The sequence below is a fragment of the Giraffa tippelskirchi genome, chromosome 2 (assembly GCF_054371585.1).
Source record: "Giraffa tippelskirchi isolate mGirTip1 chromosome 2, T2T-mGirTip1v1.2.pri, whole genome shotgun sequence".
In the NCBI taxonomy this organism is placed as follows: Eukaryota; Metazoa; Chordata; class Mammalia; order Artiodactyla; family Giraffidae; genus Giraffa; species Giraffa tippelskirchi.
Window position 1 is genome coordinate 169,242,210 of NC_137276.1, and position 27,442 is coordinate 169,269,651.

The window sequence follows — 27,442 nt, forward strand, 5'->3', positions numbered from 1 at the left end:
ACTAAAAAACCTTCTTTTAGACTTTGTTTCCTGATCCTGGGAAAGATTGGAGAAGACCCTGATGCTGGGAAAGATTGAAGTCAGGAGGAGAAGGGGACGACAGAGTATGAGATGGTTGGATGGCATCACCAACTCAATGGGCATGAGTTTGAGCAAACTCTGGGAGTTAGTGATAGACAGGGAAGCCTAGTGTGCTGCAGTCCATGGCGTCGCAAAGAGTCAGACATGAGTGAGCGACTTGAACTGAACTAAAAGACCCTGCATGTTGCAAGTAAGACCCAGCGCAGCCAAATAAATTCATAATAATAAATATTAAATAAAAGATACATAAAATAAATAGTTCAGGGGTAGATCTCACTGAAAACACAACATTTGAGCCAAGATTTGAAGGAGGATCTCCAACACTGGTAATTCCTCAGGTAACTGCTGCCTTCACTGCCTTTTGTACACTTGGCTGAATTTACTGATGGCACCAGCAAATCTCTGCTGGCCCAGAATGTCTGTTGGTTCACCATAGGCCTTTGCACAGGAAGACTGATTAAAACACCTACAAGCTTCAGGAAGAAACAGGTCTTGTATTTGTGTGAGTAAAGCACTGGTTGCTTCCCCATCTAGAGGTTTAGATTTTCCAACTATTATTTCTTCAAGTATTGATTTATACTGCTTTGATATATTCTTTACATTTTATTATTACACGTAAGTAATAGCAAGAGTTAACATTTATTGGGTATCAAGCTCAGTATTGAGTACTGTATATATAGTATCTCACTTATTCTCACAACAGTTCTATGAGATAGAGACAGTTATTACTTCAGTTTTACAGATGAGAAAACTGAGGCTTAGGGAGATTAAATAACTTACTCAAAATCACACAGATGGTAAGTGCCAGTGTCAGGATTCAAGTCTGTCTGATTCCAGAGTCATTTTAGGCTCTATTTAGTAACTACACTTAGTACTGAATTAAATGTATTCTTTAATAGAAACTTTAAAATGTATAGCAAAGATCATCTAATCAATGGTTTTTTGAAGACACTGCTCCACCATCTTGGGTAATTTACACTCACAATGAATGTGACACTTGTTCTTAAAATGCTTCTGAATGATACATTGTTGGGGTTTTCCAAATTTTATTTAGCAGTACAATCCTCTACTAAATAAGATTTTACAATAGACAACTAAATCATAGTACTAGCATGGAAAATGCAAACACAAATGGAAAACTCAAAAAAGGTGAGTGAAAAGGGTTTAATGAAAGGACTATTCACAAAAGTCTGGGTAGGATAAAAAGAATCCAGCAAAGGATGATAAAAAAAAAACAAAAAAAACACAGAATTAGCCACAGTGGGGTGGCATGGCTGCCCCTAGGCTTTAAGGGACAAAGGAGTGGAAAGCATGGTTACCAGAATCTGGCAAGAACTGTAGCTATAGGAAGGTATCACCAGATAGGAGTTGTGGACTTTGACAGAGGAATGTAGCCATTGCCAAACAACAATCTAGAACAAAAGGAGTCAGGGGAATAAACATCCCTTATTCTCTCTCTTCTGCCCTCCAGTCTCCTGCTGCTCCTCCCATCGGCTGAACCCAGCTAGAGGGCAAGGAAAACCAGACCATGCAGTTCATGGCCATCAGCTTCTTGGAGGGAAAAGCAAGATGGAGAAGGGCAGAGAATGGATTTGAACAGGCAAACAGAAACTATTCAGTACAAAACCAAATATGCAAAACTCATAAAGTAGAGCTTCTCTTGTTGAATTGGGGTGGAGGGTGGTTCAGAGCCTGCCAGCTTGCCTCTCTCTAATCTCATGCATTGTGACCACAGCAATCTCTAGGGCACATATCTCAAACCCTAGTGTTCTGGTCTACTCCTTATGTTATAAATATCTTAATAACAACCAACAACAGGTCTGTGTCCTTTGCAAAAATATGACATGCATGTGGATAAGATAACTTGCACTTACCATAGGACAATGAGAGGCAGCAGACAGGTCTTTTAAGGCTCAGGGTCCCAGGCTCTGAAAAGAAGAATCTGACTGCACACATGATTATTCTGAGGGAGCCTTGAATCTGGGAATCTGAGGAGACTGAATAAAATGTCTATAGGTCTTCCTGCTGAGGACACTCATATACCCCTGGACAGGCATTGGTTTCGTAGGCTGCTCCCTTTGAGTAGCCTCATCTATCTATAAGTAGAATCCCTGCAAGAAGGTTTCATTGTCCACCAGATTAGAGAGATGACTTTAAATCCAAATACATTGACATATGTAGTTAATCACAGGGACAAATAGGAGATGAATGAGAGAGGAGACAGGGGTAAAGACACAGGGTCCTTGGGAAGAGGGTTAGGTAGAAAAGAGAACTGATTAACTAGAAAAGTGACCACAGAGTGCGCATCACAAAACACAAAATCTAACGCTGTTACTGGCAGCTGAGAAGCAATACCCTCCAAATGTGCTCTGAATCACAGCCTGGCCTCCTCAGCGGGGGCTGCTGCAGGTCCGTCAGGCATTGGGCAGAGATGCTGAGCACACCCTCTGCTGCTATGCAGAGAAGTCTGAGTAGGAAAGCCAAAACTAGGATGGAGATGGGCGGGGGTGGAGAGGCACCAGCACACAAGAGCCAGACAACCAGATATTCTGTCACTGGTGCTGCCACTTAAATCTCTTAGTTCACTGGAGACAGGCTTTTTAGTGGGGAAGGGGGTTGTTTTTAATCTTAGTAGCTACAATGGCCTTCACGGGAACAAAAATAAGCTGAGTTGAGGAGAAAAATCAGAGCTGTTCTTTCCTCTCTGAGGCGTCTCCAGATCTTTTCCTTTAATCTGTGCTGGTGCAGCTGCACAGCCAAGAAGAGCACAGGTTTTGTCTATAACAGGCACAGGTAGAAAGCAAGGTGCTATGACATGCAGCCTACACCTGCCCTGTATCCCCTCCATGCTACTGCCCCTGGCCTGCCCCCTCACTGCATGTCCCTCCTCTAAGCAAGCAAGCTTTATATTACTAACATCAGACACTGGGCACACATGAGATAGACTCAACTCATTTTACATATATTATCACATTTAGTCCTCAAAGTAACATTATGAGGCAGGTACTAGGATTACCATATGTCTATTCAGACAGGGACATTAGGACTTGCGGAGGTCAACAGACTCAGTAAATAAATGGCAGGCTGGAGTCTGAGCCTCAGTAGACTGACTTCATGTCTGTGCACTTAACCTCTAGACTATGCTGTCTTGTCCTTATATGGACAGTGGCTTTGCTTCTTCTGTTCTCTGAGCCAGCCTGGTCTCCATGTTTCTGATCCTGCACTGATCACTTACTCTTTGATCTCTGATTATTTCCTCTGAGATGCTGAGAAGGGAAGGCCAGATCCACCTGGCCTGGTTTCTCTCTCCTCCCAATGAGAATCAGTTGGAGGACCACCCTGAGGGCAACGGGTTCTGGGTCAGCGAGGGATGAAACAGCCAGACCACTTCCTGGAGGGCCATACCTCATCAGCTTAGAATCCCATTTTCAGATCCTAATCTTCAATGCAGAACCCTGCCAGAAATGTTCCACTAAGTCCAGAAAGCCTATTTGAACTACCTTAGGAGGAAAAGAAAGCTGGGCCATTAGCCTGAATCTATGGCAATGCCCTTAGAGAGCAATGCTACTGTGGCGGAACTGAGTCAGAGAGAAGAGGAAAATGAATCACACCCCAAAATCACCCACCAAGTATTTTCAGAGAATTAAGAATGGCTTAAACACTCACATACAGGAATTCAATTATAATTCAGAAGTCTACTAAAATTCTCCTTGATTAAGGAAATTAAACATGGGTTTAGTTTAGATAAAACCTTTCAATTGGTTAGTCATAAATAATACTTAAAATTGCTAAAGAAAGTGAAAATTCTGGTATCTATTTAGACTTTCTTAAAAAAACATTAAACTATGTTCATGTTTCATGTGTACATTTTGGTATTTATAGGAATAGATTTTAAATTGTTCGCTTTCGATGTATATCATGAAACTTAGTGCTTCAATTCTGTATCTTCTGCCTTTTTTCTTTTTTAAGTAACTCTATCCAGTATTCTGGTATATTTGGCATATGCATATATGCACACATATGAACTGACTCCCATATAAATGAAAACATTATTTTTAAAAGATTCAAAAGAAAGTTTACATGAATCATGGAAACAGCTACTTAACCACCTGTTTTTTCTTTTCCTCTATTCTGCCTCCCCTACATAATATGAACTTTGTCCTCTGCTCTAAAGAATAAAAGAATATGTGGAATTACACACATTTTGGCATATATCAATGGTTATTCATGGTTTTAGTCTCTAAAGTTTAATCTCAGCCATGAAGTAATTTTATCCTCTATATTAGGGCACATTTGGTTGCAAGGAAGAAAGTTCTATTTAAAATAACTCAAGTAAATTTCTGGGCCTATGTGGAAAAGATGAAAACTCTAACCTGAAAAGATACACACATACTAGTGTTCGGAGCAGCACTACTTGCAATCTCCAAGACGTGGAAGCAACCAAACTGTCTACTGAGAGATGAATGGATAAAGAAGATATGGTGTGTGTGTGTAAATCACTGAATCACTTTTCTGTACACCTAAAACACTATAAATCAAATAAATAAAATAAGTAAAGGGGGATGTGGAATTTATTATAATGATGCAGATCTCCTACAAACCAAGAGGTCTCAGAATAGTCAAGAAACCTCAGTAGCAGGCATTCTGTTTTCAGTCTAGGATTCCACCATAAATAGTATCTAGCTGCCAACACTCTCAACTTCTAGATTTCTTGGTTCTTTATTAGGGGTGGGGGTGGGGGAGAGCAGGGGAGTGAGGGAGAGAGAGAGAGAAGTTGACTGGTCTGTCTGGCCTATACATTAGACCTTTTTCATTCAGATGACTACTTCTCCTGTGTTTACTGTAGCCAAGGTGGGACAGGGTTACTTGCTACCAAACAGAGCCACCAGTGCTATACTGCAGATTCTCTCGGTACGTCATACATTTAAGCAGATGTGAGTGCATGTTTCAAGTTGAATGGGCAGGGAGAGACAGAGAAAGTGAAAAATATCAATTCCCAATACAGTCATTGAGGAAAATCTAAAATGGATGCAAAATATATTTATTCAAGATTTTTGAAAGGTTCACATAGCTCATTCAAACTCTAGGTTTCTATGGGACATTTCTAGGATGTTCTTGAAGTTTAGTCACATGTTGTGTATTAAAATACCTGTTCTCCAGCCCCAAATTGCACCAAGCCCTAGGTCATCTGGTCATAAAAAATAATACATAACAGCAGTATACAACTTACCTATTGGTCATGTCCTAAGAGTTATTGGTATATTCATTTTCTAGAGCTGCCATAACACATAACACAAAACATAACATAGACTGGGTGGCTTAAACTAAAGAAATTTGTTTTCTCACAATTTTAAGAGGCTAGAAGTCTGAGATAAAGGTGTCATCAGAATTGGTTTCTTATGGACCTTTTCCTTGGCTGGCAGATGGCTGTTCTCTCCCTGAATTTTCACATGGTCTTCACATGTGTCGTGTCCTAATGCCCTCTTCTTATAAGGACACCAGTCACATTGTTTGGACCTAATAAACTCATTTTAATTTAATTACCACTTTGAAGACCCTTCACATCAGTCCTTCACATCAGGTGCCTGACAATACTTTGGCCACCTGACGCAAAGAACTGACTCATTTGAAAACACCCTGATGCTGGGAAAGATTGAAGGCAGGAGGAGAGAGGGACAACAGAAAATGAGATGGTTGGATGGCATCACCAACTCAATGGACATGAGTTTGAGTAAACTCCGGGAGTTGGTGATGGACAGGGAGGCCTGGTGTGCTGCAGTCCATGGGGTCGCAAAGAGTTGGGACACAACTGAGCTACTGAACTGGAGACCCTATCTCCTAACATAGTCACATTCTGAAGTAGTGGGAGGGTTGGTGATTAGGACTCAAACATATGAATTTTGGGGCATGTGCAATTCAGCCCACAACATCTGGTACACATATTCTTTGGAACTAAGAACAGAAAGCACATTTTTCCATCTCTCACTTGGACAGTAGCCTCCTACCTGATACCATCATTTTGCTGCACTGTGATAAATCTGTCAGAAAACCACCAGACTGATCCTTTCCTAAATGACTAATCTGATTTTCATCAGGCAGTCTGTCTATCAGATCTAGTCCCTTAAATCTATTTGTCACTTCCACTGTATAATCATAAGGGATTTGATTTAGGTCATACCTGAATGGTCTAGTGGTTTTCCCTACTTTCTTCAATTGAAGACTGAATTTGGCAATAAGCAGTTCATGATCTGAGCCACAGTCTGCTCCCGGTCTTGTTTTTGCTGACTGTATAGAGCTTCTCCATCTTTGGCTGCAAAGAATATAATCAATCTGATTTCGGTGTTGATCATATGGTGATGTCCATGTGTAGAGTCTTCTCTTGTGTTGTTGGAAGAGGGTGTTTGCTATGACCAGTGCGTTCTCTTGGCAAAACACTATTAGCCTTTGCCCTGCTTCATTCTGTACTCCAAGGCCAAATTTGCCTGTTACGCCAGGTGTTTCCTGACTTTCTACTTTTGCATTCCAGTCCCCTATAATGAAAAGGACATCTTTTTTGGGTGTTAGTTCTAAAAGGTTTGTAGGTCTTCATAGAACCATTCAAGTTCAGCTTCTTCAGCGTTACTGGTTGGGGCATAGACTTGGATTACCGTGATATTGAATGGTTTGCCTTGGAAATGAACAGAGATCATTCTGTCGTTTTTGAGATTGCATCCAAGTACTACATTTCGGACTCTTTTGTTGACCATGATGGCTACTCCATTTCTTCTAAGGGATTCCTGCCCATAGTAGTAGATATAATGGTCATCTGAGTTAAATTCATCCATTCCAGCCCATCTTAGTTCGCTGATTCCTAGAATGTCGACGTTCACTCTTACCATCTCCTGTTTGGCCACTTCCAATTTGCCTCGATTCATGGACCTAACATTCCAGGTTCCTATGCAATATTGCTCTTTAAAGCATCGGACTTTGCTTCTATCACCAGTCAAATCCACAGCTGGGTATAGTTTTTGTTTTGGCTCCATCCCATCATTCTTTCTGGAGTTATTTCTCCACTGATCTCCAGTAGCATATTGGGCACCTGCGGACCTGGAGAGTTCATCTTTCAGTGTCCTACCTTTTTGCTTTTCATACTGTTCATGGGGTTCTCAAGGCAAGAATACTGAAGTGGTTTGCCATGCCCTTCTCCAGTGGACCACATTTTGTCAGACCTCTCCACCATGACCCATCCGTCTTCAGTCCTGGTTGTTCATTGGAAGGACTGATGTTGAAGCTGAAACTCCAATACTTTGGCCACCTCATGCGAAGAGTTGACTCATTGGAAAAGACCCTAATGCTGGGAAGGATTGAGGGCAGGAGGAGAAGGGGATGACAGAGGATGAGATGGTTGGATGGCATCACTGACTCGATGGACATGGGTTTGGGTAAACTCTGGGAGTTGGTGATGGACAGGGAGGCCTGGTGTGCTGCGATTCATGGGGTTGCAAAGAGTCGGACGCGACTGAGTGACTGAACTAAACTGAATCTGATTTTGTCATTTCCTGCTTAGAGGACTTCTCTGGCTTCTCAACACTTTGGTGTAAAGTCCAAAAGCCTCCTCTAGCACATGCAGCTTCTCACAATAAGCTGCAGCCAGTCTTCCCAGCCTCACCTCCAGCCACTCCTTAATCCCATGCACACGATGCCTGGACCACAGACTGGTAGCATGTTGAGAAACTTCTGTGTCCTATATTTTATGTTCTTATTTATTCCATGAGTTTAAGCAAATTTCATAGTACTTTAAATATGGAGATGATTTCATCTTATTGCTTTCTACCATTCACTACCTGCATATCTATTTCCATTACATTTTAAGTTAAACAGGATTCTGAGCTAGTCTAGGAACCTATTCTCCATGGGGTCGCAAAGAGTCAGACACAACTGAGCTACTGAACTAAACTGATGAACCTACTCTACTGTTTCTGATTAGTTTCATAAATATCTGAGAGGTGGATGGGACAAACTGAGATAGTAGTACTGACATATATACATCACCACGTGTAAAACAGATAGCTACTGGGAAGCTTCTGTATAACACAGGGAATTCAGTTCAGTGCTCTGTGATGACCTACAGGACTGGGATGGAGGATGAGAGAGAGGCTCAAGAAGGAGGGGATATATGCATACTTATAGCTAACTCACACTATTGTACAGCAGAAACCAAGATAACATTGTAAAGCAACTATCCTTCAATTAAAAATTTTTAAAAAATATCTGTGAGGCACCTACCATATGTCAGACACTCTTAATATTTATTACATAAAAATGCAAAGTGAAGTCAATGATTTTAGGAAGTTCACAGTCTAGCTGGGAAAGATGACAGGCAGGTAAACAAATAACTGTAATACAATGTGACAAGGACATGAATAGAAATATGCATACAGTACTCTAGGAATGCAACACAGATTAATTTTACCTGAGGAGGTCAGGGGAAACTATGGGGAGGAAAGTTGATATTTGAGCTGGGAACTTGATAGGAGGGAGAAAGGAATTTCAGGCACAGAGCAGCAAAAGCAAATCATCTACAGATACCTGCCAGAACATCAGCAGACCCAGAACCACTATCCCTTTTCTCTGGGGATCTGAAACAAAGGATTGAGTAGAATCTTCTTTTGAACTTTCAAAACCTAAAGCATCTAATCATATTCACTCTTGTCTAGATAGCAACTGCTGAGTTCACACTTCAGGGCTCCTATACACCTGCTGTCTGAAAGAAACCACCCTCACGTTCTAATGTAATTTCTCTTCTAAAAGAAAGTCTTAAAGTGACTCCAAGAAGTTTCATGGTACCTCTCTTACTGGAGAAAAAGAAAAGAAACTTAAGCTCTGGAAGTTTCCCTACTATTTATGATCATTTCTTTTCAGAATATTAGTCCTCATACCTGTCTGTTAAGCTGTATCACCTAGATAGATTTTAAAGATTCCAACACTCAGGCCCACCCCAGGCCAACTAAATCAGAATTTCTGAGAATAGGAACCAGGCATTGGTATTTTTTAGTGCTCCCCAGATGATTCCAATGTGAAGCCAAGGTTGAAAAATCACAGATTCAGAATTTATGGAGATTTTCCCTCTTGGTGAAGATGTTTAGCTATCATAACTCCCTAGCTTCTCTGACAAGATTAGGATTACTTATTGGTTCAGACTCAGAGAAGGAAATGGCAACCCACTCCAGTATTCTTGCCTAGAGAATCCCAGGGACAGAGGAGCCTGATGGGCTGCTGTCTATGGGGTCACACAGAGTCGGCCACGACTGAAGCGACTTAGCAGCAGCAGTATTGGTTCAGAAATGTAATGGACAAACATTGCTTTTATTCATCTCAAAGGTAAAATCTGTCTCCCTGTTTTGGTTTATCTCAATGACATAGTCTCTCTGTTTTATCTTAACATTCCTCTCTCTGATGTGGGTGTATCTTTTTCTCAGGCTGATGGACCCAGGGGAGGAGACAAGTTTGGACCAAGTGGTTTTAAGAGAAATTTCTGTAGCGTATCCCACCTCTAGTTCATTGCTACTATAGCTGGAGGTCCCCTTAGCTTAAAGATGAAGACACCAGTGTCTTGATCCAACTCAAAGGTCTTCTCTGGAGCTAAATCTCTGCATTTCCCTCTTCATGTCTGGCCTGGTCTCAAGCCCTGACCCACAGGCTGAATTCAGAATCAACTCAGGCCTTCCCACCAATCCTGCCAGTGTGCTGATGAGGGCGGGGTGAGGGGATAGGAGAGATCCTGACCCCAAAAGAGAAGGGAGGAAGTTCAGGTTGAGAGAAGATGGTCAATCACCTCTCATCCTGAAACATGAGGCCTGATCTATGTTCCTCTATTTGCCTGATTTGAAAGAAGAAATGAGAAGGCAGAGTGCACAGGTGGGCTGGGCAGAGGAGAAAAGAGTTAACCAATTAGTTAGCCCACCAAGAAGTCAGCAGGAGAGTGGGAAGGGAGATTAGAGTCCCAGCAATCAGTGTGACAGTGACAGGAAAATGAAGCCCAGACCAGGCAAGAGTCTGATACTACAGTCCACTGAGTCAGAAAGAATGGATTTCTCATCAAATTAACCAGCTAACGCCTGTAGATGAAGCATCCCACACAAGTGTTGGCTCTAGCTGGGATGTTCATTTGTCAGCATTGAAGTGACATCATGTAAATTCACAGGCAGATGCCAAACTTGATGAAACTCATGATTCACTCTGTGTCTGTCGGGCACACACAGCTAACTGGATGACCTCTAAGACCCCTTCTGGCTTTTTAATTCTATAGGATTCTGTGATCCCAGGTGATTGTCATGAACCTGGCATATCCCAGAAAGTACGCTTGGAAGAATTTCCAAGGAGCTGTGTGTCCCAGTGCCAGTGTATTTTATGCGAAAAATGAGCTCACCATGCCAAGAGGCAATTTCCAACAGAGGAATGGCTGCTTATGTGTGCCCATTCTTCCTAAGCAGTCCTCTCAACAGTGTATAAACAGAGGGCCAGTGCCTCTGATCAGTCCCTACCCAGGCAATGAGATTTTTTTCGAGCAGAGATCTGGCTCATCTCCTTTCTGGTTGCCCACAGACAGTAGTCCCTTAGGACCATAGCATAGAAGGCATACCCACCTCCTGCTGCTATTAGCAATCTGTCCACCCTTCTGTGGCTTTCTAAGCTTACATGTTCAAAGGCACCATGGGAATTTTGGTCTTTATTTCTGATCCCCCAGGCAATAAACATTGTGCCAGTTCCTTCTGGACTGAGAACTAGAGTCAGCAGAGAACTCAGCGGAAACAGGAGCTCTGCGAGGATGGAAGCAGACCATGTGTTCTCCCCACGTGCATAACAGGTCCTCGTTCTCATGCTGGGGAAGCAGCTGCAGCACTGCACCCTATCCCCACCAGACCCTTGCCTCATTCTCTTTTTAATCACTTATTCTGGCTGTTCCTCTTCCTGCCAACAATAATTCATAGTGATTTCACATAGAATGCTCCTCTCATCATGGTGCAGTTAAACAGTGAAATCAAAATAAAAAGGAAAAACAGAAAATATTGTTTACACAATTTTTGTCTGCATGTGAAAATCAGGGGAAAGACAAAATATTTCACTTCTAATCATAGGATGAGAGCGTCGCTTGAGTTTAGTTTATAATCACTTGCTTTTTTTTTTTAATCACATTTTCTACTTCATGAGTTTTCTTATAGTAAAATTTTTGTTAATAGGAACCCAGCTACTGAGACTGGGTTCATCTGAGGATGTTTTCTATAGCTTTATTTTTTAGAAGGAGACCAAGTACAAGAAAAAATTAGACATCATGGATTAATTTTTTTAAAAGACTAAAGCATATTCGGAAGTCCATAACGAATTGGTATAATCTTATAAACGTCTGTTGGGTACATCATCTGCAGTAATAGGTAATAAACAGTCAGGAAAATTCACTCATTCTACAAAATCCTCAAACTTTGAAAAAACATTACATTTTCTGGTAATTCCATGTCTTCAAATTACCCAGAGGTGTGAGAATCAATAACCTGAGCTCAAAAGGGGAACACATGTCAATTACTTTCGCCGTGCCTGTAAATAAAGCACATGTCTCAGATGAGAAATCCAGGTTAAATAAGAGAACTCAAATAATTCTGGGACTTTTGAGCCAGAAGAAAACAAACTTGCTCTGAGAGGTGCTGAGAAAGCCAGTTAGGCTAGCTCTGAGGAAAAAGAAATATGATCAGGCTCCCAGAGTCCACCTAGCTAAGGCAAGGCTGGAATTTGAGAGAAATGGTACAAAAGACACTTATGAATTTGCACTATGTCTTCAGACCAAAGCATATTTATTTTAGGAAAAGGAGATTTAAGGCTCAGGTAAGATTTTGCTACCTTTACTAGGATTCTTAGCACCAAGAATACATGCTGTGCTTCAAAAATTAGATCACTGTTAATGTCTTTATACTCAATCTTATTTATTTTTCCATTCCATTAAATTATAGAGTCACCTTCATCCATTATTTTTTAAAATTGTTTTCCCTCCCTCACATAATGTAAATTCTTCTTCATTATAGCCCTTGATATTGGACTATATATATCTCCCTGCCCTACTTGGTCCGCTATGAGGTGACTGCATTTACTAAGATGGAAAATAAGACTCCCACATAAAAAGTCATATATAGGTTGAAATTTTTTTCTAACTAAATTAGCAAGAAAAGTCAATTTACAGAACCATTACAGATTAGTATTAATAACCATAGAAAATAGTAAAGATGCCTAGATATTAGAAATAGCTAACTTTTGCCTAATTAACAAAAGTGGCAATATAAAAGCGTAACTTTTCCTATGATTTGGAACTATGAACAAACTAGTATAAAACTGAAACTAGATTTATTTACAACAGTGAATAAGCACATAGATATAGTAGTAGCGTTCATCAGGAACCAGTATGGGATCTTAAAAAATTGTTTTCCAGAGGTTTGCTAAATAAAAGAAATTCAAAAGACAAATTATGATTTCAGTAAGTCTCTTAGACTGTCATGGACAAGATGATTTTGGTGTGAGGCAGGATAATGGTTTAGAGTGGGTTGAAATTTCTTTAGAATGTGTCATTCTCTCCCACAATGACAGAATAGAGCATATTTCATATGTCTTTGCATTACTGGTACTTAATTCAATGCTTGACAAATACTAAGTAGCCAATCCATTTTTCCTGAATTCATAGGCACTGAAGTCTACTCAAAATGAACTTTCTAATGGATGCACGTTGACCACAATAGAATTATCAAGTGTAATGTTTTAAATGCCTGATGCATGGTCATTATTCTGGTCAACACTTTCATACTAGCAATTAACAAGGAAAAATTTACAGGCAAGTTGTCCAGTGCCTAAGAATCAGAAACTAATAACCAGAAAGAGGACATTGTTCCTTTATTTCATAATGCCTATTATAGTGCTGAATGCAGAAGAGGTATTTAATAGCTATTTTAACTTCTTAAAAAATAAATCATGCCATTCTCAAGCTTTAATGTTTATGGTGGCTGGGACAACTAGATATTCACATGAGGCCCCCCTATCTCACATAATATCCACACAAATAATATATCCATACAAATATCCATTTGATATTAATAATAATATTAATTTTCATTATCCATTTGATATTATTATATACAAATAATAATATCCATAAAAAAATTAACTCAAAATCCATCAAAGCCTTGCATGTAAGAGCTAAAACTATAAAACCCATAGAAGAAAATGGGAAGGAAATCCAAAAAAGAAGAGATAAATGTATATCTATAGCTGACTCATTTTGCTGTATAGTAGAAACTAACACAACACTGTAAAGCAAATATACTCCAATAAAAATTAATTTTAAAAAACTCATAGAATAAAACATAGGTGTAAATCTCCATGACCTTAGATTATAGAATGGTATCTTATATACAACACCAAAAGCATGAACATCAAAAGAAAAAATACATTAAACTGGACATAATCAAAATTTTAAAACATCTGCGCTTCAGTGAACATTATAAAGAGAAGATACTTTATGAGAGAAGATACTTGTTAATCATATATTTAACAAAGGACCCTATATCTGACAAAGGACCTGTATCTATAGTCTATAAAGAACTCTTACAACTCAATAATAGAAGGACAAATAACTCAACTTTAAACTGGGCAACAGCTTTGAATAGGCATTTCTCCAAGGAGTTCTATAAACGGCCAATAAGCACATGAAAGGAAGCTCAACAGTATTAGCCATCAATGAAATGTCAAACAAAACCACAAGGAAACACAACTTCACATCACTAGAATGAGTACAGTTTTAAAAAGACAGACAATAACAAATGTTAGCAATGATATGGGGAAAATGAAACCCTCATAAACTGATGGTGGGAAGAAAAATGGTGCAGCCACTTTGAAAAACAGTTTGGCATGTCTCCAAACAGTTAAGTATAGAGTCACCATATGACCCATCAATTTCACTCCTAGGTATATATCTAAAAGGAATAAAAATATATGTCCACACCAAAATTTGTACATGAATATTTATGGCAGCATTATTCACAATAGTGAAAATAACACTTTCACAAAACTGAAAATAACTCAAATGTCCATCAGCTGATAAATGGATAAATAATATCCATACATTGGAATATTCTTCAGCAATAAAAACTGAAGAATGATGTATGCTACACATTTATCAACCTTGAAAACATTATTATATGTGAAAGAAGTCACAAAGAACTACATACTGTGTGATTCCATTTACATATAATGTCCAGTATAGGCAGATCTACAGAAATAGAATGAATTTCCCTGGGGCTGGGGATAAAGAGAGGATTGAAGGGTGACATATAAGAGGAGCAGTGTTTCTTTCAGAGGTAATGAAAATGGTCTAAAATTATGATAACAAATGCACAACTCTGTGAATATACTAAAGGCCATCGAACTATACACATTAAGTAGATGAATCACTTAGTAAGTAGATCATATTTCTATAAAGCTGTTTTAAAAGAAAACTTACGGTGGGACTTCCTTTTGTGGTAGACATGGAGGTACACTACCCAGATCCCCCTTCAAGGAAGGACTTGCTGCCCAGCTATGAGGAGGAGAGTCAGCAGAGAGCCTACAGCTGTCAGCCCCTTCAGGGTCACCTTCAGATTCAGGGAGCTGCCTTGCCCAATACGAGAAAACAGAAAGTATACATACTGGTCTCTGCCCCTGGTTCCTGGCACAAAGCTTACAAAACTCTTGTAATTTTTTAAGTGATGAGAATACTAGGAGCATCTCTTGTTCTCTGACCTCCATCCTTGATACAGGGCTCCTAAAACTCCTGTAAATTCCTAAGTGATGAGAGAACTAGGAATATCTTTTGTTCTAACGAGAGGATTCTAGGTGACTCCTGGATGGCGGTGGTCACCAGAAGGATCAAGCCATGATTAGAAACTTAGAATTTTCAGTCCCATCCCTTCTGCCTCCCTTTCCCAGAGAGGGGAGAAAGGCTGGAAATAGTTAATAATTGACCACGCCTACAAGAGGAAGCCTCCATAAAAATCCCAATAGGACTGGATTGGAGAGCTTCCAGGTTGGCAGACACACCCACCTACTAAGAGGATGACATCCCTCACCTCCATGGGGACTGAAGTTCCTGTGCTACAGACCTTCGCAGACCTCACCCTATATATCTCTTCATTTGGCTGTACATCTATGTCTTTTATCATATTTTTTAATAAACTGGTAAACAAATTAAGTGTTTCCCTGAGTTCTGGGAGCCACTCTAGCAAATTACTTGAAGCTGAGGAGGAGGTGATGGGAACCTCTGATTTGTAGCCTAACTGGACAGAAGTTGTGGGTAACCTGGGGGCCTACTACCTGTGACTGGCGCTTGAAGCAGGGTAGGAGTTTGTGGGTCTGAGCCCTTATCCGTGGTATCTGGCACTATCTTCAGTAGGTAATGTCAGAATTGAGTTAAATTATGGACACCCAGCTGGTGTTGCAGAGAATTGCTTGCTGTGTGATTTACTTCCACATACGCCGTGACTAGAAGAGTCACAAGTGAAGTGTTCTGTGTGAGCAGTAAAGGAGATTCACAGGAGAGAAGCACAGAGGGAAATGAGTTTTTCCTTTTCATCCAAGATCACACCTTTCCCAGGGCAGCCCACATTTCAGTGAGGCAGGAGTATAAAGACCCAGCTCTTTCCGCTGGGTCAAGGACAGTTCTGATTAGCATCGTTCACTACAGAGCCCCTTGCTGGGTGGGCTGAGGCTTTATCAGACCTGCAAGAGGTCTCAGGAAATTCGACTTCTCCCTCTGCTCAATCATGCTTTCTACTCTTTCCTTTCACAAGCATTGATCTCTAACCTTGATCCTCAAACTAACTCAGCATCTGTTTCCAGGGGAACCAAACTGTGAGTATGATCCACACGGAAGATTAGGCAAACATATATATTTCATATCTCAGAAACTCCACTAAAATGAAAGCAAATTAATACTGATTTTGTTTTTTAATTCAGGTGAAAAAGAAGGAAAAAACCTCTATGAAGGGACAATAGTTGTTTTAACAGAAAGAAGGAAGCAATAAAAATGCTTGTACATTGGGGGAACCAATGAGAAGCTGGGCAATCTCTTCCATAGTAAAAGTGAAGGGTTAGTCTCTCAGTCGTGTTCGACTCTCTGTGAGCCCATGGGTTGTAGCCTGACAGGCTCCTCTGTCGATGGAATTTTCCAGGCAAGAATACTGGAGTGGGTTGCCATTCCCTTCTGCAGGGGATCTTCCCAACCCAGGGATCAAACCTAGGTCTCCTGCACTGAAGGCAGATTCTTTGCTGTTTGAGCCACTGAAAGTCTAAGGACTCGGAAGGACGGGAATCTCGAGGCAGAGATACAAGAATAAAGCTGATTTAAATCAATATGCCAATTGCTTACATCTCCCAGGCTTCTTCCTTTATCCTTGCTTAAGACTAGAGATTTATTTCCTAGAAAAATGGACTAGGGAGACTGAATTTGTGAATCCTAGGATCACTAGAGGAGGAGTGAAATCTGGAGCCGAAAACAGTGGGAATAAATGAAAGTTGACAGGTTGAATAGGAAGACAGTTCCCCTCCCCTCTGCTTTCTTCTGTTAGCTCTCTTCACAAAGGCTGGGGTATTGGCTCTAAAAAACAGACTGGGGATTTTTCTCTGTAGATACTGAATGACTTCAGGAAAAACATAATTACTCAATACTGGCACTCAGGGGTCCTCAATGAAAAAGCTATATGACTGCTCTATCATTCTACACTGCTCCCACACGTGGAGCTTCCAGTTTTATAGTTCTTCATTCTTACATATGAATGGTCAGGCTATGGTGACCAGACATTTAAAGAAAGCCTTCGTTAGGAAAAATAGACCAAAACAAACAGGAAAAAGAGAGCACAGAAAAAAATGCAGGGAAAAGAAAAAATTTCCCAAGGACAAAACACCCATAATTTAATATCTGTAGAGAAATGGAAAAGTTGCTGCATCTACAAAGCAAAAATGAGGAGGAAGAACAGTTAGAGGCTAAGAAATTTTGATAAACAAAAATATTAACATGATAAAAATACAAATGCAATAGAAGGCTTGGAAGACAAAGATGTGAAATGCTCTCAAATAAAGAACAAATGACAAAGAGATGAATAATAGAGAAGATTTTTAAAAAAGAACCAAGAACCAAGGCTCATAGAAAATGATAGCGTAAGTGATAAAGAGAAAACTGTTAAAAAGAAAAAAAAAGGAAAGAAAGAGAGAAAAGAAAAGATAACAAATCACAAAGGGTTGGAAATCACTGAACTTTTCTTTTTTTTTTAATAAATTTATTTATTTTAGTTGGGGGCTAATTACTTTACAATATTGTAGTGGTTTTTGCCATACATTGACATGAATCAGCCATGGGTTTACATGTGTTCCCCATCCTGAACCCCCCTCCCATCTCCCTCCCCAGGAAATCACTGAACTTTCCAGCACCAAAAGCTGTAAGCTTATCTGATGAAACTGATCGTAGGGAAATATTTAGTTTTGTGAGGTTTTTTTTTTTTTAAATCTATGGTTCATTTAGAAAGAATTAGCAGTAAGTAGACAGGAAACAAAGTCATTTAAAAACCAAAGAAATTTCTTACCTCAAAAAAAAAGAAAGGCAAAGAGGTATATAAGAAGTAAATATAGCCAGGGTACAATACCTAGCTACACAGTAAGTACTATTTATATCATCATCATAAGGTAAACATTGAATCTCAGTTTATCCCCTCAAATTATATAATTGTTGAGAGAGTGGAGTAGAAGGCGGAAGTAGAGGTGGAGGTATATAAAAGATAAATCCTAATGTACAAAAATAAGATATCAATGGATGCTTTAAATTGATAATAAGTAAAAGTATTTCATTCTGAAATATGAGAAATGGAATAGAATAAAAAAAAAGAAAACTAAAAGAAATGGACATGGGTGCTTCTGAGGAACAGTACTTAGTGAGGGAGAGGGAGAAAGGGACAGGGAATGGCACATTTTGTTATGTCATATTTGACTTTCAAAACTATTTGCACATATCACTCTGACAAAAATAAAATTGAACTGAAAAATAAAACCTGTAAAGATTCCCAACTTCCTGCATAGTCAGTCTAAACTTCTTGTCACTCAAATTATGAAAAGGGGAAAGAACATGAACTGCAGATTCAAAAAGATATGCCACTTTCTAGCTGTGTGACTCTGGTCAACATTTTAACTCTTTTATTGCATCCTCTAAAACGAGATTCATTATACTTTCTAGTAGGACTGTTGTGGAACTAAGGCAGTGTCCTATCTTATTGTGAGAGACAACACAGAGCCCAGAATATAACCGAAGCTTGTGAATTGTTAACCATGGTTGTCATTCATTTGACTTTCAGGAACCTCCATCAGTTAACCCTTCTTTTCCAATCTCCATTTTCTTTTATAACCTAACAGGGCTTTCTTTTTGCTTTAGTCATAACTCCTTTCTCTGTGCTTATCACTGGCTTTATACAATCCTCTATTTCCAACTAGAAAAATTCTCTCAAACCTTTTTTCTAAAATTCTACATGCATCATTTCCTTTGAAACTCACTTCTCAGTGTACCTCCAGGACTTCTAAATTTGGGGAACTTAGGTTATATGGCAACCTGATCCGAGGGGAATAGCAAGGAGTCTCATTTTAAACCTGAAATTGGATAGGACATTGTTTCTTCTTAGCTTGGATTATATGTTTATTTGCAATAGTTTGGGAATGAGCACTGCTGGAGATTATTGGGTCTAAGTCCACTTAAATCACCACTTGACATTGTTTTCTCATCTTCCTAAAAACCACCCTTGTGTAACCCACCTGATATCCTTGATTCCCATGTGCCATCACAGATCATTTGTTGTTGTTCAGTCACTAAGTCTTGTTCAACTCTTTGCAGCCCCATGAACTGCAGCACACCAGGCTCCTCTCTCCTCCACTATCTTCCAGAGTTTGCTCAAATTCATGTCAGTTGAGATGGTGATGCTATTGAGCACCTATCTAAAGGTTGCTTTTCCTAGGTGATCTCATCCTTTACATTACAAACCAATTGGGATGAGGGCAGATACAGCTTTCTAATTGTTTTGCATACTCCTGTGACACCTCATGTATATCATATTCAAGAAATTCTGATGACATGTTATTTGCTTCTAACTGATAACATGGAGTGAGGGGGAAAAAACAGGAATTTAGGCATCTCCTTGAGTGAGTGAAAGTTGCTCAATCATGTCCGACTCTTTGTGACTCCATGGACTGTAGCCTGCCAGGCTCCTCTGTCTATGGAATTCTCTAGGCTAGAATACTGGAGTGGGTAGCCATTCCCTTCTCCAGGGGATCTTCCCAACCCAGGGATCAAACCCAGGTCTCCCACATTACAGGCAGATTCTTTACTGTCTGAGCCACCAGAGAAGCCCAGGCAGCTCCTTAGAAGAACTCAATTGTCAAGAACCTATGAAAACACACAGTAGTGGGTCCTTCAAAAGAGAAACCAGCTGGAGGAGCAGGAAGGAGGAAACCAAGGAAGGTAGGGGAACAACAGGGACTGGTTGGAAACAGCATGAAAGGGAGAGAGAATGTGTAATCAGAAAAATGGCCACAGCTCTTCTTTGAGTGAAGCTCAGGTACTGCAATAGTACTGGGGCTGGCAGCATCACCATCACTATTATTATTTAGATCCTCGAAATGTACCCATCACTGAGCCCTGAGGCACATGTACAGAAACAAACACATGTTTCAATATTTACTCTCTGGGGCCTGGATCCATGGTGGTACAGTTGTCGATCCTCCCACAGACATCAGGCACATGCTCAACTAAACAGATGGCCTTGCCAGAATTTTTTCATTTGGGTAGGAGGATGGAGGCTTGTTCAGCCAGAATCTGTAATTCAATATGTCTTCCTGGGTATATTCTCTGAACAGGCCACCTTAGAAGCATCATGTGGAACGGGAAGGGCAATTGACATGGTGGGGGCAGGGGGGCAGGGGGGTGGTGAAGAAGAAGAGTAGCAGTCACCTATCACATTAAAAAAAAAAAAACAACACAGAACTTAGGGATCAAAAATATAGTTTCAAGTTGTTTCTTGCCGTTAAATTGCTATTTGTGCAAAAATCTTAGTCACGGTTTCCTCATCTATGAAATGGGAATAGTAATGTTTCTCCTGCTTATTTCTCATACTTTTACAAGGATCAAGCAAGTTTAATTTGTGTTAAAATACTTTGTAAACTGTAAAAGATTACATCCTCATCTCATGATACCTTAATGTCTGCTGCTGCTAAGTCGCTTCAGTCGTGTCCGACTCTGTGCAATCCCATAGACGGAAGCCCACCAGGCTCTGCCATCCCTGGGATTCTCCAGGCAAGAACACTGGAGTGGGTTGCCATTTCCTTCTCCAATGCATGAAAGTGAACAGTGAAAGTGAAGTTGCTCAGTTGTGGACTGCAGCCTACCAGGCTCCTCCCTCCATGGGATTTTCCAGTCAAGAGTATTGGAGTGGGTTGCCATTGCCTTCTCCGACCTTAATGTCTAAGACAATGCTTTTAAACTTTTGGGGTTTTTTTTTCCCCAATGAAGAAAAATAAATGCTTTCTCCTTCAAAGACTTTGCAAAAACTTTATTTGCATAACAAAATATTTATTTACTACATTCTTTAAATTTCCACAATTATTTCAGGTTAAGGAGAAGAAAATATTTTTAAAAAGTTCAGAATGATGATCTGCATCAAAATATTTTTCAAAATAAAGTAAAATTTGAGTAAGATTTTATGTAAAACATTTTCATTTCTACTTCAATATTTGTAAAACTAGTCCCTTTAAACTAGTGAAAGTTCTATATGTGAACATTCTCATCGATGTATTTATTTTTAAATCATCTCCGAGTTGAACCCAGAAACATGAAGAAGGAATGAATGGAAACAGATAATACAAGACTGAGTGACATTGGAGAAGGGCAGGAAAATATTATGGAAGAAAAGATGAGAAACAGAAAATAGCTGTGAAGGAACACATTTTTTAAAGAAGAAGCTTCCGGGAGGCATTTATTCTATAATCTATACTCCTAGTTCTATGATTATTTTATTTAAATTTTAAAAACTGAAAGTAGTTTCTCTTCTGTGCCCTGAAACTGAATTAAAACTGGATTCTCAAAAGTAATATATGATAACATGCATCACATATTACCCAGGGATTGGTTGGATTCCAGTTACCAACTCCAGTTTAACCTTGAATGAGGTATTTCTCTACCTCCTCATCTATAAAAATGAGGAATTGGCACCTGGTACTCATTGCAGTTTCTTGACCTTGGGCTACAGGCCATGGGGCTTCTTTGACTTCTGAGAGTTTGTTTTCCAGTCTATTGGAAAAAGTAACAATGTTTATGTTAATGTTTTATTTCTGGATAAAAAATAGACCATGTAGATATTCCTGAGGTTTCCATATTGTGAAGACAAAAGAGCCAATTAGGCTTTTTCATTTAGAAGTTAATGTGTTAAAAATGCAGGAACAGATAAGAGCCATCACAAATCACCCCACAGATCAGTAATCTCTGGGATCAAAGTGTTTGACTCTTGTATTTTTACTCTGTGGCTTACCTCACTGGCCCCAGCCAGATCACACTTTAGTCACTCAAAAGAGTCTTGTCAGAGAATAATTTTTAGTTTTATCTCCTGTAAGCCATGGAAATTTTTAAGAACGAAGGCAATTCACTTCCAGAAATACTGTTTGAAATAGATAAAAAAACAAAATTTGATCATGCTATTGAACGTTTATTATTTTTGCTAATATTTAGGAATAAGTGGAGAATTTGTATCTAGTTTAAATGTGTTTGATTTGAAAAACACAGTTTAATGTTTATTATTGAGTTTATTTTCCAAAGTGGCTACTGAATAATTAAATGCCAAGAAAATAAAGTTTTAAAAACATTGTGCAAGTAGTGATTTATAAAGAGCCTCGCTGAAGATGGTGACTTCCTTTCCTTCTTTCTATACTTTCCTCCCATTTTTCTTTTCTCCTTTTCCCATTCAGCCATGTCTTCCTGACAAAGCCCCGAAACTGTTTAAAACTTGGCTTCTCTGTGATGGGCAGGCTACGGGAAGATGGCGGCCATTTAGGGGAGAAGGTCTAGCAGCTCACTCATATACAGGGAGTGATAAGGGCTGACACCAGGTGATGCGATTGCTTTTCTTTATCTTTCTTGCTTTCTTTTCTTCTCCTTTTTTAAAAAAAGCTTTCTTTGATTATCACTCCTTTCACTTGGGCTTAATCATTTAAATCACCGATTCTTGTTCCTCTTTTAAATTTTCAAGACACCAGCCAAAAAGAATGAAAGCAAGGAAAGAAGAGTAATGGTTTGATAGTTGGGGAAAAGAGAATCCTTAGTCCTGACAAACTGTGCTTTAAAAAATTAATATGTAACATATGCCTATAGAAAATGCATATATGATAAGCATATAGCTTGATGAATTTTCATAAATTGAGTATAGCTGTTTAACCAATGCACAGATCTAGGAACAGAACATTAGCAGCATTCCAGAAACCCTAAGTCCCAAGGCCCCTTCTAGTCCTCACCTTCCCCTTCAAAGGTAAGTGCTATCCCATTTTCTAAAAGTAGAGATTTGCCTGTTTTCATATCATTTGAACCATATCATATATAATCTTTGGGACTGTTTTTCTTTTGCTCAATATTGCATTTGTGAAGTTTTTTATATTGTTGTGTACAGGTTTAGATCTCAAGTCTCCCGTGGCAGGATAGTATTCCATTGTGTGAATATACCACAATTTATTTTTCCTTTCTGTTTTTGTTGGACATTTGGGTAGTTTCCAGTTTGAGGCTATTATAAATAGTGTTTCTATACACACACAAGTGCATGTGTTTTTTTTTTGTTTTTTTTTTTTGGTGACTATGTGTATGCCTTTCTATTGGGTATATCCTGGGAGGGAATTGCTGAGTCATATGCACATTTTTGGCTTCAGTTCTACCAAGCACTTTGGAGCTATAATGATTTCACACTTCAGGGAAGGAATCTTGTTTTTGCTGTGCACATGAAAAATGACTTTCCTCTTCCTTTCCTCTTATAGTTCAACCTACCTGTATTCATACATGTGTTATTCTTTTACATGAAGCTTATTTGCTTTTCCTAAATTTAAAAAAGTTGGATAGTCTAAGCTTACCAGAGCCTTCTTCTGAGAAGAGAGACTGAGAATGTTCCATAAAACTCTTCATTATACTACTGGTTTGCCCTACTCACAGTCATGACAGAAAATTATTTTAATTTTCTTCAGTGCTGTTTTTAGGGAGCTCTAACCATATATTTAACTTCTCTAAAATCATGCATAGTTCCATTCCCTAATCATACCAAGGTTGCACTTCTTTCTACTCACCTCTTGATTTACCTAGAGACCTCGCATTTGTTTTTTTAACTAAACTGAAAGAAAAATAAAAATCAATAGGTGATAATCTTTCCAGTTATATACAGGAGCTACAGCAAATAATTTAAGGACAGAGAGAAAAGAGACAATCTTTCAAGGGACAGAATGAGAGACTAGGAATGCTTTATACCAGCTTTACAAACCATTTGAATCAGGAGGCCCCACTAATCCTTTGTCTGTCAATCTAATAACTGATTATGTTTGATGGTCTCAGGAGGGATTTCAGCAAAAACAAGGTCAAGGGGCAAACTGTGCTAAATTGCTGATTATCCTTGAAACCTATCTGGTGTTTCAGAACTCCCATGACTCTTCTGGCTTCCCATTCTGTCTATTTAAACTCAAAGTTTTAGACCTCCATCATCACTGAGAAGACTTCAAATACTTTTGGTTGAGTGAATGCTGGAATATTTGCCTCTTACCAAGGTTATATCCAATTCAAGTATCCATTCTCTGAGTAGTTACTGAACATCTACAATGTAGCATCCTGCTTTATTTATTTATTTAAATAAGCATGCTGTTTTATTTAATCAACAATATTAAATCTGTTGATTTAATATTGCACCAACCAGATACAGTTCCTGTGTTCTTGTAGAATTTATAGCCTAGTGAATAGATAAAAATGTAGAGATGAATAAATATATAAGCACAACTTATAATCAGGGTTGGGGAAGGAAATGGCAACCCACTCCAGTATTCTTGCCTGGAAAATCCCATGGATGGAGGAGCCTGGTAGGCTACAGTCCATGGGGTCGCAAAGAGTCGGGCATGACTGAGTGACTTCACTTCACTTCACTTATAATCAGTGTAGGAAGAAAATAAAAGAAATAAAGTATCCAAACATAATGAAACAAGAGTGACTTTAGGGTCTATGGAAGCTAATATTTAAACCAAGATATAAATGATGAGAAGGAACTAGCCACTTGAAGAGCTATGGGGGCAAGTGTTAGAAGGCAATAGCATAGGCAAAGGGGCTAGTGCAGTTGAAGAAGAACACTGTGTCAACCTTTAAGGAACACATATTAACTCTGAATTTATTTTGAATTTATGACACAAAGTTTGGATTTTCCAACTCTTTTAAAAGGTAGCAAGGACAGTCAATTTGTTAATATCAATAACCTCAGATATGCAGATGACACCACCCTTATGGCAGAAAGCAAAGAAGAACTAAAGAGTCTCTTGGTGAAAGTGAAAGAGGAGAGTGAAAAAGTTGGCTTAAAGCTCAACATTCATAAAACTAAGATCATGGCATCTGATCCCATCACTTCATGGGAAAAAGATGGGGAAACAGTGGAAACAGTGACAGACTTTATTTTTTGGGCTCCAAAATCACTGCTGATGGTGATTGCAGCCATGAAATTAAAAGATGCTTACTCCTTGGAAGGAAGGTTATGACCAACCTAGATAGCATATTTAAAAGCAGAGACATTACTTTGCCAACAAAGGTCCATCTGGTCAAGGTTATGGTTTTTCCAGTGGTCATGTATGGATGTGAGAGTTGGACGGTGAAGAAAGCTGAGTGCTGAAGAATTGATGCTTTTGAACTGTGGTGTTGGAGAAGACTCTTGAGAGTCCCGTGGACTGCAAGGAGATCCAACCAGTCCATCCTAAAGGAGGTCATTCCTGGGTGTTCATTGGAAGGACTGATGTTGAAGCTGAAACTCCAATACTTTGGCCACCTCATGCGAAGAGTTGACTCATTGGAAAAGATCCTAATGCTGGGAAGGATTGGGGGCAGGAGGAGCAGGGGATGACAGAGGATGAAATGGTTGGATGGCATCACCGACTTGATGGACATGGGTTTGGGTAAACTCCGGGAGTTGGTGATGGTCAGGGAGGCCTGGCATGCTGCGATTCATGGGGTCACAAAGAGTCGGACACGACTGAGCGACTGAACTGAACTGAACTGAAAGAGGCAAATGGCAGCATTCCATCAGAGGAAGCCAACCCAACTCACATCAAAAGTATTCCAAAGATGCAGAACAAAGAGATCTGTTTGCTTTTCTTTGTTCCTCTGAACTAACAACAGTCCTGTGGAATATTCGTATGAAGACTAGGTACTATTTCATACAAGCAAACTATGACAAAATCATACAGAAGTCAGAGGGCTCCAGTATGGATATCTGACTATCTCTGCTTGTCCAGCCTTTTATCTTGCTATGCTTCACTTCATACTTTATATTCTTGCAATGCTGAGGTTTGATCCCTGGGTGGGGAAGATCTGGAGGAGGGCATGGCAACCCACTCCAGTATTCTTGCCTGGAGAATCCCATGGATAGAGGAGCATGGTGGGCTACAGTCCACAGGGCAACTGAAGTAACTGAGCACACAATGATGAGGTGGGTTTAGATCCAGAACTTTCTGTGTACCCTACTGTATAAAAGAGATGCCACATGGTAGGTAAAGGCAAATGTGTGATATTCTAAGGAATCCTAAACTATTTTAAAGGCTTTTGAAAAGGCCAGATTTTCTGCTGAGCATAGGGATAAAGCTAAGGACATAGTTTTATGACAAATTTTGTATCCTCAATTTTATCCTCAAGCAAGGATGAGTTAAGTAACCTGGGTTTCACTGGTATTATTGCATTTTTATAATTATTTGTTTGGATGACTATGTCTAAGAGATCGTCATTTCATCTTTGTGTCTACAGCTCTCAGCTTTGTTCCTAACACAGAGAAGGTACTCAGCTCAGGCTCAGAGGTTCATACAAACTTCCTGTAAAGGCAGATGTCAGTCTCCAATTTGGTCCAAAGCCAGCAAATAAAACATACAAAAACAAACAAATAGAACAGAGAAACAATCAGGCCAAGAGGAAGGAAGATGCAAACATTAGCCCTGTCTTCTTTTTAGTCCTAAATCTTCAGCTACTTCCAGAGGTACCTATTTTAATGACGGTAAGACTTAACAGGTCAGAAATTAGCACCTTCAAAACCTTGTATCTTCCTAAATTCTCCATTATCATTGATGACACTTTATCTTCAGTTTTCCCTTACAATCTCAAATTTACTTTCTTTTCTTTGCCCCATGTCCATCCTGGTACAAAGTTCTGTGGTTTGTTTTACTGAATGTCTTTCAAATCTCTTCTTTCCTATCTTATCCCATAGTTGTCGTTGTTGGACAAACACTAATCATTTCACCTTTGTATCATCATAATATCTTCCTGACAGAACTTTATTCCTCTGGTCTCTAGTTCTTCCTGGCACAGCTCTCAAAACAGCCTTTTTATCTTATTCTTTTGCTTAAGAACAACCAATTTCTTCTACTTGTCTATTGACTCAAATATAAACAGAGAGATGATGTGTATGTATTAATATTTCTTAGTATCTCTGCACGGTGTGAATCAAATTGATATTCTTACCATTCCTCCCCCACCTACTGGCTCAATTCTTAATCATTCCCATTTTTGTTCATTTTTTAATGATTTTTCTCTTTGCCTGGGTGGCTCTCAACATCTCTCCATCAGTTCATGACCAGCATTCAATTAAAATCAGATTTAAGATTCACTTGACATCTTCTGTGGTTAAGCCTAGGACTCACTGATAATCACCTTGATTTTCATTTCCATGTACTTTCATTCATATATATATAATGTATATATAATTTTTATATATTAATATTGTTTATTTTATCATCCAAATTACTTTATATAAAATCAAAGGACTTTATTACTTTAATGTTTCATCAGCATAGAACTGAATTATACATAGATTATTACTAATGATTTTGGAGGAAATAAATTAGTTTGAAATATTTATATTGCCATTTATTTTTTTCATGAATAGACAGATTACTTGATCCATACATCTATAGGTTCATTCATTCACTGATTAACTACTTATTTATTGGACATCTATTGTCCTGAACCTGAATGTGATCTGGAGATCTCTAGGTGAATAAGACACTGTCACTACCCTCAATGAGC

The 27,442-nt window shown here is 39.1% G+C and overlaps 1 protein-coding gene across 2 annotated transcripts in view; it reads right to left on the minus strand.

The window, feature by feature from the left end:
* STXBP5L (syntaxin binding protein 5L) overlaps positions 1-27,442 on the minus strand; it is a 379,816-nt gene that overhangs the window by 351,742 nt on the left and 632 nt on the right. The window lies entirely within an intron of this gene.